The sequence below is a fragment of the Myotis brandtii genome, unplaced genomic scaffold (assembly GCF_000412655.1).
Source record: "Myotis brandtii unplaced genomic scaffold, ASM41265v1 scaffold8, whole genome shotgun sequence".
NCBI lineage: Eukaryota > Metazoa > Chordata > Mammalia > Chiroptera > Vespertilionidae > Myotis > Myotis brandtii.
Window position 1 is genome coordinate 2,576,557 of NW_005371219.1, and position 15,102 is coordinate 2,591,658.

At 39.8% G+C, this 15,102-nt stretch overlaps 1 protein-coding gene and 1 pseudogene across 2 annotated transcripts in view; both read left to right on the forward strand.

Moving 5' to 3' along the window:
- LOC106724322 overlaps window positions 1-12,676 on the forward strand; it is a 43,535-nt pseudogene extending 30,859 nt beyond the window's left edge.
- SASH1 (SAM and SH3 domain containing 1) overlaps window positions 1-15,102 on the forward strand; it is a 299,036-nt gene that overhangs the window by 115,041 nt on the left and 168,893 nt on the right. The gene's annotated exons all lie outside the window — the stretch shown is intronic.

Below are 15,102 nucleotides of genomic sequence, written 5' to 3' on the forward strand. Positions count from 1 at the left end.
CGGGAGCATAGAATTATGGCAGAGGTGTGTACTTTGAGGACTATATATGCATGAAAGATCAAAGTGAGACTCTTTAAGTCACATGAGCTACAGAAATAAAACCCCCAAGGTTGCTGTGCTTAAAATTACTGCCATTTGTGCCTCGGGGAGTCTAATAGTGATCAGGCATGGCACCTGGCTGACTGAACTCCCTTCCGAGTCAGCCATGAAGGGAAGGAATCCAGAGAAATAGCCAACGGCATAGAGCAAGTTCAAAAATAGTGTCTCTCGGTGGAAAAGCTTGAGATAAACAGTAAAGAAGGTAGATTCTGTATCCAAGAAAAATCAAGGGTGAAATTGCTTGTGCTGCTGACCAAAGACAAAACACTTCTCTTGGATGCAGGCGAGCAATTCCAATGGCCTCCACAGAACCTGGCGCGCATAAGCCCAGGATAAAATTCGGTTCAGTAAAGAGCTCTTGCTAACACGTGACACCCTGTTTACCACCAAACCTGCAAACCAGGAAAGTTGAACACTATGGGTGGATCAAAAGAGGTGGGTCCTGAATATTTGTTATTATTAAGGAGGTTTGGGGAAGCATTGAGAAAACCTTTCTTAAATGTGACTCCCAGTAGCTCCTGCTTGCTTTTATTGGATGCTGAACCCACTCAGGTTCCATTCCTTAAAAACTGGCCATAGTGCATTCCTGTTCCTCTTTGGAAATACTACAATATGTAAACATTTCACAGCACATTCCATTGCTTAACAGTGAGGCGTTCAAGGATTAGCATAATTAATGTAAAAGGTTATGCTTTCTGAGACAGGGCTTTGAGAAGAAAGAACTCTTTCTTTGTCTCTCAGCTTCAGGAACTCAGCTCTTCCAATTCATGCAGTTAGGTACGTAGAGAATCTAGGTTTTGAGTGAGTACTGAGAATTCCTGCCCATGCCTCACTCCAGGGACCTTGTGGTCGAAGGCACTGTATCATGGGCTCCAGTCTCTGCCACTCTCATTCACTGAGGTATGCATCCATCCATCCTTCCATTCATTCCTTTGAACTCTTAGAGCACTTCTGTGTCTGGCTGATATTAAATTGGCTCCATGAAGACTTGAGTATGGAGGTAGAAAAGTAGCAGACATATTTTGGAAGGTGATGAATAGCATAACAATAAATAATATATAGGATAGATAGTGTCTACGCACAGTAAACATTTAATAAATGTTAGCTATTAACATTAACTGTGTTTATCATTAAACAACATAGGAACAGCATAGAAAGTTTTTTTAATGATAATTTAATTCAAAATCCAACCATCCTAATGCATCATCACCAGTTTTCATTTTATGTTCACTTCTTTATTTGTTCAAAAACTATTTCTTGCCCTGGCTGGTGTCACTCAATGGTTAGAGTGTTGCCCCATGAACTGGAGGGTTGCTGGTTCGATTCCCAGTCAAGGGCACATACCTGGGTTGCAGGAAGGCAACCAGTTGATATGTCTCTCTCACATCGATGTTTCTCTCTCTCTCTCTCTCTCTCTCCCCCCTCCCTCCCTGCTTCACAGTCTCTCTAAAAAAAAATCAATGGAAAAATATCCTCGGGTGAGAATTAAAAAAACAAAACAAAAACATATTTTTTGAGCTCCTACTATGTTGCAAACGTGGGCATAGCCCATTTGCAGGTTCTCTTCTCACCTTTGTACATGTACACTCCTAATTTCTGAGTAAAGTTTCTCATACAGAGGATATTTTCCCATGCTGTTACATGTTATTTATGTTAACATTTTAATAACTAGATATTGTTCTATCAATATCATCATTTATTTGACCATTTTCCTCTTGTGGAATATGAAGCTTCTTTCCACATTTTCAATATTATTTTTAAAAATGCAATAATATGCCGAAACCGGTTTAGCTCAGTGGATAGAGCGTCGGCCTGCAGACTGAAAGGTCCCAGGTTCGATTCCGGTCAAGGGCATGTACCTGGGTTGCGGGCACATCCCCAGTAGGAGATGTGCAGGAGGCAGCTGATCGATGTTTCTCTCTCATCGATGTTTCTAACTCTCTATCTCTCTCCCTTCCTCTCTGTAAAAAATCAATAAAATATATTTAAAAAATTAAAAAATGCAATAATAAACCTTTGAGTTGAAGGGATCAATAGATTGGTATTTACAAAATAATCCTGGAGATGTAAAGTACAGCATAAGGAATATAGTCAATAATATTGTAATAACTATGTATGGTGCCAGTTGGGTACTTAAAATATCAGGGAGGAATACTTTGTAAAGTATATGATTATCTAACCACTATGCTGTGCACCTGAAAATAATACAAAAGAATATTAAATGTAAACTGTAATTGAAAAATAAAATGAAATAAAAATAGTAAACCATTGAGCACAGAGCTACTTATTGCTTTCTAATAATTTACTAGGCTAAATTGCCAGAAATCTAAATACTGTACCAGAGGATATGAATATTTTTATGAATTTTGATGCAACCTGCCAAATTTCTCAATCTTGTACCAATTTACAATTATAATTTTCTTTGCATCAGTCACATGCCACTGCTGCCTTTGTGAAGATACTGCTTGATTTCTAGTTGGAGTATCAAGAAACACTCTAGTCTCAGCAAGAATGCCTGCATAATCATTTCTTACATGGGTTATCTTCCAGATGGCTTAACCCATCCATTATAGAGATAACTTTCACTAAGTGGGAAAGGCTGTCTCCAGCTCCCCACATTTTTAGAGCCTTCTTCCTTCCTTATTTTTATTCCTTAAGCCAATTCCTATACCTAAATGCCCACTTTTAGGACTAGAGAACATTACAAATGGAAGAGACCTCAACGATCTCTTATTATCCTCTTAGTATTCGTGTTGAAGATACTAAGAGCCAAGAAGATTGTGAATTCCTCCAGACCCCAGAGTTGGTGGGGAGATCTGGGATGCGGTCTTCTGTATACAGCCAATTGGTACTGCTGCTAGAAAATACCAAGGGGGCGGGGGTTGGCTCATAAGTACTAATATTGGAAAGACAAAGACAAAAATGAGCATGGCCTTCAGGGACATTTGACCTGCACATTAGTGAAATGTTGCAAATGTTACCTCCTCCCTAATGGGCCCACGGCTTTTCATATGCATGCTGTCATTGTAAGCTGTGGAATTATCTACTCGGCCCAGGGAATGTCAGTGGTACATGGCGCACTTGGAAGTAAAATGAAGGTTACCACCTCAGAAAGGAAATTGGGAAGCATCAAAATACAAAGTATGAGCAGCATTAAGACTAACCTCCATGGCTTATAGTAGAATACAAGATGCAGTGTGACTGACCACCTAGCGCTTCATAAAACAAAGGGCTAAGTCTTTCCATCACATTATCATTTTATGTCTGTGTGCCTTTTCTCCTGTTGCTCTTATAGCTTAGCCCCCACATGGCTGGTTAATTTCAACTCTTCCTTCAAGACATTAGTTCAGAGGAAGCCTCTTGCAGGAAGTCTCCCATGATGACTCTAGGTTGCAATGACTCCCCAGTCTTTCTGTTCATCAAGAACCTGTGTATTTGTTTATCACACTGATCTGAGCATATTGTTTATGTCATTTGACTAAGCTCATCAAGATATCAGTATCTGTGACTTATTCTTAGTACAGGATAGATATTTACTAGTAGTAAACATTTGTTGAACTGAAATATCTGAAATGTATAAATAAGGATTTTGTGAGAACCCTAAAATCCATTGACTATGGCCTGGATATGGCTTCAGGTAAATGTGACTAGAATATAATTCTAACTTTGAATGCTTGCATCTGATTCATCTTGTTGTATTATTGGGTAGAAAGAAAGTATTATCAGGAAACGGATAGTCTATTTGGCCACAAAATAAGCCCCAAAACAATAATTTTTAAAAAATGTAATTTGTGCCCTAACTGGTTTGGCTCTGTGAATAGAGCGTCAGCCTGCGGACTGAAGGGTCCCAGGTTCGATTCCGGTCAAGGGCATGTACCTTGGTTGTGGGCACATCCCCAGTAGGGGGTGTGCAGGAGGCAGCTGATTGATGTTTCTCTCTCATCGATGTTTCTAGCTCTCTATCTCTCTCCCTTCCTCTCTGTAAAAAATCAATAAAATATATTTAAAAAAAATAAAAATGTAACTTGTTATCATCACCATCATTTCCTCTAGTAGTACCCTCTTTTAAATTTCATATCTCTCCTTCTCTACTAGTTCTTTTCTGCTTAACTAATAAATTTGTTCAAACCTTTCATATCCTTAAAAATCCTTCTTCAAGCCTTGTGATTCCCCTCTGACTATCATCTTTTTCATCCATTTTTCTCCCATCATTCTTCAATCCCCTGCAGTCTTCTTTCTACTCCTTCTCCTGCCACTGAAATTGCACTGGCTAAGTAAGGTTACCAGTGACCCCCAAAATGAGTATTCAGTTGATACTTCTGTTGACTTTTCTATCATGTTGGACACCGCTGATCACTCCCTTCTTCCTGTAATTCTTTCCTCCCTCGACATAATGCCATCATGTTTCTCCTCCTACCTGTGGGACCACTTTCACTCAGACATTGTGTCCTTTCCCATTTCTCAAGGCCTGTCTTCCCCAATTTTCCATTCTTATTTACACCATGGATTTTATTCTTTGCTATTATAAACGTCTGTGTCTCTTTCAAAAAAAAAAAAGAAACCAAGAAAAGGGAAGTCTTGTGCACTGTTGGTAGGAATGTAAAGGGAACTACGGAAAGCATGATAGAGATTTCTCAAAAAATTCAAACCAGAGCTACTATATGATCCAGCAATCCCCTGGACATATGTCTGAAGGAAATGAAAACAGGGTCTCAAAGAGATATCTGCACTACCATGTTCATTGCAGCATTATTCACAACAGCCAAGACATAGAAATAACCTAAGTATCAACAAATGATTGGATTATTTTAGATAAGTATGGACCTTGAGGGCATTATACTAAGTGTAATAAGTCAGACATAGAAAGACAAATACTGTATGATATCACTTATATGTGGAATCTAAAACCGCCAAACTCATAGAAACAGAGAGTAGAATGGTGGTTATAAGGGCTGGAGGGTGGGGGAAATAGGAGTTGTTGGTCAAAAGATAAAACTTCCAGTTATTCGATGAATTACTTCTGGGGATCTAATGAATATAGCATGGTGACTATATTAACAATACTGTATGATATCTTTGGAAATTGCTAAGAGAGTAAATCTTAAATGTTCTCACCACAAAAAATAAATTGCCGTTATGTGATGTGATGGAGGTATTAGCTAATGTGATGGTGATGTGATGGTGGTAGTCATTTTGTACTGTATCAAATCAACATGTTGTACACCTTAAACTTACACATAAATGTTAATTATATCTCAATAAAGCTGGGGGAGAGCAGGAGTATTTCAGGAAAAATGATAGACTGAACACAATAGAGAAGCAGAAAATAGGAAATACAGGAAATGTGGGGGAAAGTAGGTGAGAGCCTCCCAGAGTAGTTCTACGTTGGACCATAACAGAAGATCGGGCTAGAAAAGCAAGGTGGGATCAGGCAGGAACTGATAAGCATGTGCCGAAGTGCCTTGTTATTAATCTGCAATCATTGGCCTAAATGAATAGCATGACTCTTGAAAATCATCTTGTCTCAAATTTCACCCTCTTCTAGGCTCCAAATTGCCATTTATATTATAAAAGGCCAGTGGCCATAATGCTGTAATGCCGTAACAACCAAACGACCAGTCACCAGGAGGTACATTGATGGGTCTCACAGCGCAGCAGGTTTCTGCATCCCGCCAGCAGGGCGGGTCTGGGTCTCATGAGATTTTGCACGCTGGGCCTCTAGTTAATTATAACGTGTACCTAAATTAGGCAGCTTAACCCTTCCCTGCTTAAAGCTTTCAGTGGTTCCATTTTGTTTATATCAGCAATGTAATTGGTAAGAAATAATCAAAATTTATCACACACTTGCATTTCTACTCTGCTCTCTTGATTGGAAGAGAAAGGGGGTGGAGTTACACAAAGCATTGTGCTGAAAGGACACTTGTCTTTTAGTAATAAAAGCCTCTTGTCTTTTAGTAATAAAATCCTGCTCTTAGCTTGGTATACAGGATCATCTATCCATGTTACTGCTTCTTACCTCTAACATCCTATCTCACCCACCACACGGATGTTACCCACTTATTTAAATCTTTCAGGCTTTTTCTTCTGCCTTGAATGCTTTTTCTTTTATTTCCTTGACTGGCCAATGAATTGTCTTGTCTTTAAACCATTGATAGGAAGCATGTCCTTTGTGAACTCTTCGCATTTTTCATCAGGTTGATCATCCTCTCCTCTGAGCACCTTTTTGTTGTGTCTATATGACAACTAATTACTTTTCTAGCTCTGTTACTAGATAAGATGTTCCTGAAAACCAAAGCTGTCTTTTGTCAACACTTAATATGATGTCAGACACAATCAGCACCCAATATTTGTTGCAGAATGAATGAATGAACATGAAACATTTTTCTACTTTGAACCAGCAGGAAAAAGACTAGACAAAATCATGGCATTTTCTCAAAGATTACATAAAAAGTAGTATAAATGGGGTAGCTTATTTTAAAGATTATACCAAACATTTTATGACACTTTTAAGCAGCTTTAAAAAATCATTTTTCTTATGTTGATTAAAAGGCCTCCCATTTGTCTTTTTAAAGTTTTATTCTGTTAATTTAGTTCATAAACTTCTTTTCCTCTCTCTTAGTGCAATAGTAAATCTGGCCCAGTCTGGAATGAGTCATAATGAATTGTGCTTAGTTGGTCCAGATTAAAGTTGATTTACTTATAGGTTTACCAGTGAATGGCTAATTTGTCTCTTTGCTACCTTTTAGCTTTAGCCTCTTGTCTTTTAGTAATTATTACAGAAATACATAAATGTTTTTTACTAATTTTATTTGTTGATCACTAAAGAATAGCTACTTTTTTGAGCATTCTTATTATTTATGCTACTGTTGAAGAATTCTTTAGCATGTGAAGATTGGTATTTTTCCTCTTTTCCTCTTTCATGTGTGTTCTATTTAGACCAGGAAATTGACATTTCAGCCCAGAAGACTTAGGCCAGATGTTAGTCTACTGGCTGAAAGATGGATTTCCTGCCCCAATAGGTGACCTCTGAAGCAAAATAGGCTTTTTCTTAATGGGTAGACTGTCCAAATGACCTCATTTTCTAGAACAAGCATCCTTTGTGAAGTACGTCTTTGCTATTGAAATCAACATCATCTGATTTTTGAGAACATTCATTAGATGAAAAGTAACTAGCACCCAGTTGTTTCATTTATAAGGCAGAGGAAAAAATTATGCGTAGACAACCCATTTTTTTTCCTTTTAAAAATATTTGTGTTCATTGAGAGGGAAATGGTCCAGAAAATCTGGTGTTTGCTTTCCCATATTAATATTTCTTTTAGATCTCTTTCAAACCTCATTCAGGTCAGCATTAACCAAAGGAGCATGTTATGTGCGTCCTTAAACAAGGAATTGTTTCACTTGACCAAGGCACTATTTAAAGAAGTAGCCATGACCCCAATGTCCTGCCACTCATACTTATAGCTCCATGTGTGGGAAGTTCATTGAGACATTCCCATGGAGCCACCTCTTTTGATGAGTTCTTCACCAAGTTCATTTATTTATAACTTCAATTGTATAAGGCAGCACAGAGAAATGGAGATAACTGAGCCTTTGTGTGTGTGTGTGTGTGTGTGTGTGTGTGTGTGTGTGCGCGCGCGCACGCACTGTGCTGTGTGTGCACATACGCCCATGACTCTGTGTGTGTCACAGGAAATGCAATTTCAAAGAAAGTACCCAGGAGAGGAAAATGGCCTTGAATGACTGGGGGAGACTATAACACTATGCATGAAAAGAAGGGGAGTTAGATTGCGTGAGAAGAAAAATGAATGTTTCGGAGATTCTTAAATGATAGAATTTTATAGCTGAATGGAAAGTGAGGGGTCCCCCCCCCCCCGACTCCCAGGAACAGGAATGAAAGAGAGTGTTCTTTTTAATAGCTGGCAGAAATTTTACTAGTATAAAAATCTTGTTCACCGATCCAAAATGTTAGCTCCTCCATGAAAGACCAGACAGAATGAAGCAGAGCCATATCCAGTGTTAACATCAGGCTGGGCACTGCCCCTCAGAATCATGGCTCTTCCTCAAGCAATTTATATAGTAAATATGGGACTCCTTTAAAAAATGAGCAGAAAAAGGATTTCACACTCTCCTTTGTTTTAATGAGTTAATACATACTTTCCCCAGAATGCTATACTCAGCTCAATACTCCGCTTTTTTAAACAGTTATTTGCAAGTGTCATTAATCATAAAATATCTTGGGGGTTGTTGTTCAAAGTATTCTGAAAAATATTCCAACTCTGGGGAAGACTGTAATCATCTTCTACGGCTCCCAGGATTGATGTAAGTGAGATGCTGTTATTGCCTGTGCATAATATTGCAGCACCTCGAAGAAGCAGAGCAACAGTTTTAACTGGAGCTTTTCAATTAAACGGGGAAAAAATATTTTCACAAGTATATTTAAGCAATAGCAACAGCCAAGGAGGCATTCTCATAGAGTAGCATTCATAAACTAGGCAAGATTGATGAAGCAGTTTGGCTGGTGGAGGATACCTCCCAGCTGTGCTTTTAAGCCCCCCTTTTTTGCATAATTTGGAAACATTTAACATAATCTCTGATCTCTTATTAGCACTTTTTTTTTTTTTACACTGTCTCAAGCTGAAAAGGCAAATAGCAGGGAGCAAGATTCCAAAGATGGTTCCCTCTCGGCGCTTCCTTCTTTTCTCTCAGTAAGTGTCAGGCTGCTCTCACACAACCTCACAGCTCTCCATAGGAGACACTGCCCTCATCTTAATTCAGAAGCAATTTTATGGTGAGTTCCAGTCTTCTGGTTCTTTGCCTTAAGCATTGTGAATTCAGTGTTGGCAGCCCACCCAGAATTTTTTTGTTTCTTGTCTATAGTGTGGATGACTGACTAGTTCAGAATCCTTCTATTTCAGATTTACAAGCAGGCTTAGAAATGATCTAGTCTCATCCTGCCATGTGGTGTGAAGTATCACTCAAGGCAGTGCTGTACCTGAAGAATAATTCCCAGGCAGAGCCACGGTGTCTACATAGTAACAACATAGATGGCAACCTAACTGGCTAGGCTAGTAGGATTCCTCTCCCAGTGAGCGGAATACGAGTATTTACAACCCTGAATCCTCGTTTTGCTTATTCAGCTTCTCTCCGTAGCCTGTTCCTGCCATCTTCACTTTGTTTTAATCTCTCTTACCTCTTTTCTGATCTCTTATCAAATACTCCATAATGAAGCGGCTTTTAAACAGGTAATGCCTTAGCATGGGCTTGGCTCACCTTTAGGGCATTTGTGATTTGTGGGAAAATATTTCTTTGGGATGTCTGGGAAAAAATATTTTAGGCTTTCATTCTCTCCTTGAAGTTAGTTCTCTGAGGCATTGTGGAACGCCCTGCCTTGAAACACCAGAGAGGGTTGCTGACGGTTGGCAAAAATTAAATGAGCTGTTCTATTTCTATTGCTCAATTTCAGAAGGCAATGTGGTAAAAAAAAAAAAAAAAAATTGGATTATTTATAATTGTTTAGATCTAATCTCTGCTTAATCTCACATTTTCTCTGAAGAAAATGTGTTGTCTTTCAAAATTAAAAAGTATTAAAATGAAGCTGTTTTCTTAAAACATGAGCCATTCTTATGGGTAACACATTTTTATTCCAATACAATCATTCATGCTCTGCTGAACCTCCGGAATACATCCTGAGAAATGTGCCATTAGGTGATTTATCACAGAGTGCACTTACGCAAACCTAGATGGAATAGCCTACTACACACGTAGGCTTTATGTAGCCTATTGCTCCTAGGACACAACCTATGCAGCATGTTACTGTATAAAACAACATGAAATTAAATCAAATGCAAGAGAAAATGACAGAATCAAGAGATGCAGTAAACATGAGATGTATTGAGGCTGCTGCCAGCATAACACGGCAAACTATTATTTTTATAAGTAGAATAAAATACCGATAAATGATATAGTCTAGTAAAAACATAAACCAGTAGCATAGTCATTTTTAATCATTATCAAGTATTATGTGCTGTACATATTGTATGTGCTTGCTTTTACATGACTGGCAGTGCAGTGTGTTTATTTCCACCAGCATCACCACAAACACACACATGTGAGTAATGCACACGTAACATCGATGTCACAATGTCACCAAGCAATAGGAATTTTTCAGCTCCGTTATAATCTTACAGGACCACGGTCGTTTATGTGGTCCATCGTTGACTATACCGTCACTGTGCAGCACCTGACTATATTTCATTGTCTGCTCTTTAAGACCAAGTATCTCTGAACTTCTGATTTTGCAATCTCCACTCACTTATCTCATGACAGTTTCTTTTATTAATTAACTTTTAAAGCAATCTACTGGTATAGTTTTTCAATATGTTATATTGTGAAACTTAACATTTCTTCAACAGTGTGTTCATTATTTTTTTTTATTTTGACATTCTCATAGTTTCAAGTACCTCTCAAACTTGAGCAGATATCACGGTTACCTGAGGAGGTTGTTAACATGCAAATCACTCCTTCTACCCCCAGAGTGTCTAACTCAGACTTTTGGGGCTGGTTGTGGAAATTTCCATTTTTAACAAGTTCCTAAGTGATACTGATGCTTCTGTCCTTGAGTCCACACTTGAGAAGCACTGATCTAGATACAAATTGTAAAAGATGATGGTAGTATGGACTAAGGCAGTGGCAGTGGAGATGGAGAAAAGTAGATGCACTTAACATACACAGGGTGTCCCTCAAAATGTATACACACTGTAACAGCTAATAGCTCAATTTTGAAAATGAAATGTATTTTAATAAACACCGCCTTTATAATTATTCAGAGTAGGTATACATTTTGGGGGGATACCCTATATTTAGAAAATAGAATCAATAGGGCTTATTCTCGGTTTCGGTGAGAATGATGGTGTGGGAGGAGAGGAAACCAAGCATATCTCTGAAGTTGGTAGCTTGAACAAATACATGGATGCCACTGAGTACTACTGAAATGGGAAGTGAGCAGGGTGGGAGGGTTGGATTGTAGTGAAAAGTCATATAATCTATTTAAAGTTTAAATAAAATAATTTTAAAATGTCAAACAGTGTCATAGCATAGATCTTCAGTAAATGACAGATATTGATATTACTGTTATTATTATCTTTACTATTAATACTGAATAGTTCTAATGATCCCACCCTACTAGAGATAACCTCCTAAATTCATTACTCAACAACCACATTCCAGAGCTAGGAATTACTCCTTGTGTAACTCAAGACATTTAGGTATAAACAAGGAAATTCCTTATTCTAGATCCCTTTCTAAAAGAGGATTTTCTAGAAGAGGATCCTTTGGAATTCCTCCACCAACATCATAACAATGCCAATGAGCTGGATGCGACAGAGTCCCATGGAAAGGGAAAAAAGGAGAGCAGGGTTTTTGTATATTTTCTGTACACACATCTTTAATGGAGCATCCAAACTTGCCTACCTTCCTGAGCTTTGTGAGAATCAAATACATTGCAATCTAAATGAAAGCACTTTTAAAAGTAATCAGGATGTCTGCCTTTGATTTTGCTCCATGTAGCTGTGCTCACTTAGACTGATCATTCAAGTCCTCTGGAGACCATTTCTTTATCTGAAAAATAAGGGATTTGACCAAGATCACCTCATGGGCCTTTTCCCACCCTATGCTAAAAGCTTTTTGTAAATGGTACCCCCTGGGACTCTGGAATAGTATGATGATGATTGTGATGTTGATGATTAGTCTTTCATATTTTGTTAAAAAGTCCCAAAGGAATTGTTGGAAATAAAGATGGGCATTAACTAAAGAAAAAAGACTAAAATTTGGGAGAATAATCAGACTCATTTTGAGGGGTCGTTATATCATGAAGTTGATGAGTAAAGAGGTTCAGCTTCATTTTTTAAATGGTCAGCCAAACTATTCATGTTCAAGAAGTAAAAAAGTGACTACTCAAAATTTCATGTTCCTGTACAGAAAACAAAATTATTGTTATCAAGCTTTTCCCAAAAGTGGCCAGAGGTGACCTCTGAAAAGTTTACTATTCACTTTACCCAGAAAACCCCACAAAATCATGCAAATCAAGAGGTTCAAATCTTCATGTTCACTTTAAGAACACTCATGAAACTGCCCAGGCCAGCAAGGGCATGCATATCAGAAAAGCCACCAAGTGTCTGAAGGGTGTCACTCTACAGAAGCAGTGTGTGCCTTTCCATTATTACAATGGTGGCATTGGTAGGTGTGCCCAGGCCAAACAGTGGGGCCAGATGCCGAGTCAATGGCCCAAAAGAATGCAGAATTTTTGCTTCACGTGCTTAAAAATGAAGAGAGTAATGCTGACCGTAAGGGTTTAGATGTAGATCCGCTGGTCATTGAGCACATCCAGGTGAACAAAGCTCCCCAGATGTGACACAGAGCTTACAGAGCTCATGGACAGGTTAACCCATACATGAGCTCTCTCTGCCACATGGACATGTTCCTTAGTGAAAAACAGCAGATTGTTCCTAAACTAGAAGAGGAGGCTGCACAGAAGAAAAAGATATTCCAGAAGAAATAAAAACTTATGCCCTGGGATTAAATTCAGAATAAAGTAAATGCTAATAAAAGAAAAAAATTATTGTTATCAACATTCTCTCCCACCCCCTCCCCAAACATTACTTATCTCATTTTTGTATCTATTTATTAGGGATCACTGGGTAAAGGAGCCTGATTATCTAGGGTGGATGGATTTCTATAGGTTGAATTATACTGATATGTGTGTATGTGTTGTTGCTAAAAGGTGACCCTGAAATATAATATCACCTCTGAGGAGGTAGGTGGCAATGAGTGTGGTCTTGTCTCTTCTAGGATTGGGAAACGGCAAACATCCCTACCCCCCAAAGGTTAAGTGCTTTGCCTCTGGGTCATCTGATGAGTTAAGGGAAAGGCTGTTACTGGAGCCCTAATCCACCGCCCACACCTCCATTTTCTTGACTCTGTGCTCAGTCACTTGCCGGAAAGTATTTATGCAGAGAATAAGCTGCCTGCTGGCAGAAGCAGCACAGTTCTTTGTATTTTCTTGAATTTAATAAAGTACCAAATGGCTAATATTGTACAATGAAATTCTTAAATATACCAGTAAAATCAACTCTAAAAGGGTATTTTACCTGTTCCCATCATTTACGTACTTTCATGTCTTTATAGATGTAATAATAATAATTTATTATAAGCCAACCACTGCTTCAACTGAATTTATTTGGATTCCGAGCATCTCTGACATCAGCACAAGAAATACTAGGCCTGGTCATGTTGATTCAGCTTCCTTTGCTCTTTCTACTTCAACACAATACTACCTTATTTTCAAGGGAAAACTTTCTCATTCCTTTTCTTTCCTTTCAAAAAATATTGTCATGGACGATTATGTTCTTACATTGAATTATTTGGACTTTTCTGTAAGTGCTATTCAGCCATTTGCATTGATAGTTACCCCAGTAATTAATGCTTTAGTAAGGGGATTTCAAGGACACATTCTTTTCCCCTTCCTTTTTTTTTTGTGGGCTCAGAAGAAAAGAGCAACACCAACAGAGGCCTCTAAAACCAGCAAGGGCTCCCTCTGCCTGGGGCACCTCACCTGTTTTTTTTTTTTTGTACCACTCAACCCTTTCACCAATGGGCAGGTTCCTAGTGATTTCTTGACTGTTTCACAAAGTGATCAATCACCAAATCAAAGGTGACATGTGCTGTCACATCCCAGGGAAAATTCTCTGAAGTTTTTTTCTTTTTCTTTTTTTAATAATGTACTGTTTCTTTTTTTAAAAAATGTTTTTATTGATTTTTAATTTTTTTTTATTTTTTAGAAAGAGAGGGAGAGGAACAGAGAGATACAAACTTCAATGAGAGAGAAACAACATCAATCGGATGCCTCCTGCATGCCCCCTACTGGGGATGGAGCCAGCAACCCAGGAATGTGCCCTGACCGGGAATCAAACCGTGACTTCCTGGCTCATGGGTTGATGAGCAACCACTGAGCAACACCGCCCAGGCTCTCTGAGTGTTTTTTAAAGAGAGACTCACAAAAGGGGAAATACCTCTACAGGGCTATTTCCCTCATAAAATAAATCTGCCACGAATCTTGTCCTTGGAAAAGCACACACAGGGCCCCCAGTGTGGACTGGCTAGATGGCTACAGCCATCACATTTCGTTTTGAAAATGGCCCTTCCCTCTGTCCTTGCTGTGAGTGAAGGAACCATTAAAACCCAAAGGGCAATTCCCCTCATTAGCGGAAACCCCTAGCAGCGCACGGCATTGCGGGCACCCAGGGACCAAAATGTCCCCACTCCCAATGAAAACGACACAAACAATGGCTCGTGCCCACGCTTTCACACTCTTCTTTCAACCCAGTCTCGGCCGACAGAGGCCGAGTTGGGATTCCCGAGGTCGCTCGACTTCCCGAAGGGTGAGGTGCGGACTGTAACTGACGACTTGTGCGCGCTCTCCTCGCCGGTCGCCGAAGGATGGACTTTGGACTTGCGGTGACCAAAGTGTTTCAGCGACTCGGAGGCGGGATTGGAAAGCGGTGCGGGCGGGAGGCTGCGGCGCGGCTGCTCTTTCAACAGGCGATTTGTTCTCCTGGCAGTGGCTCATTTCCATGCAAAGAGCCCGACATCAGAGCACCTTTTGTTGCTAAACGCTCTCTGTCGCGGGGAGGGGAGAGAGTCATGTGGAGCTGGAAGAGCTCATTCTGAAGAGAGGGGTCCCGGGAGCTCCTTCCGAGCCCCGGGGGCACCGCGATCACCCGGGCGGGAGCCTGCCCGGACTTGCTGGCCGGAGTGAGTCGCGTGCCGTAGTGCGTCGGGCCTCGTCACAGGAAGAAACGCCTTGGCGGCGGGTGTAACTGCTCCTGGGCTGCCCCGATTCCCCGCCGGAGAGCTCAGTGGTGCGAACTTTGCCTCCTGCTGCCCCGTGGCAGCGCGCGGCCGGGGTGGGAAAGTTTGTGGACTTGTCAGTTGCGCAGCCCGCCGCCA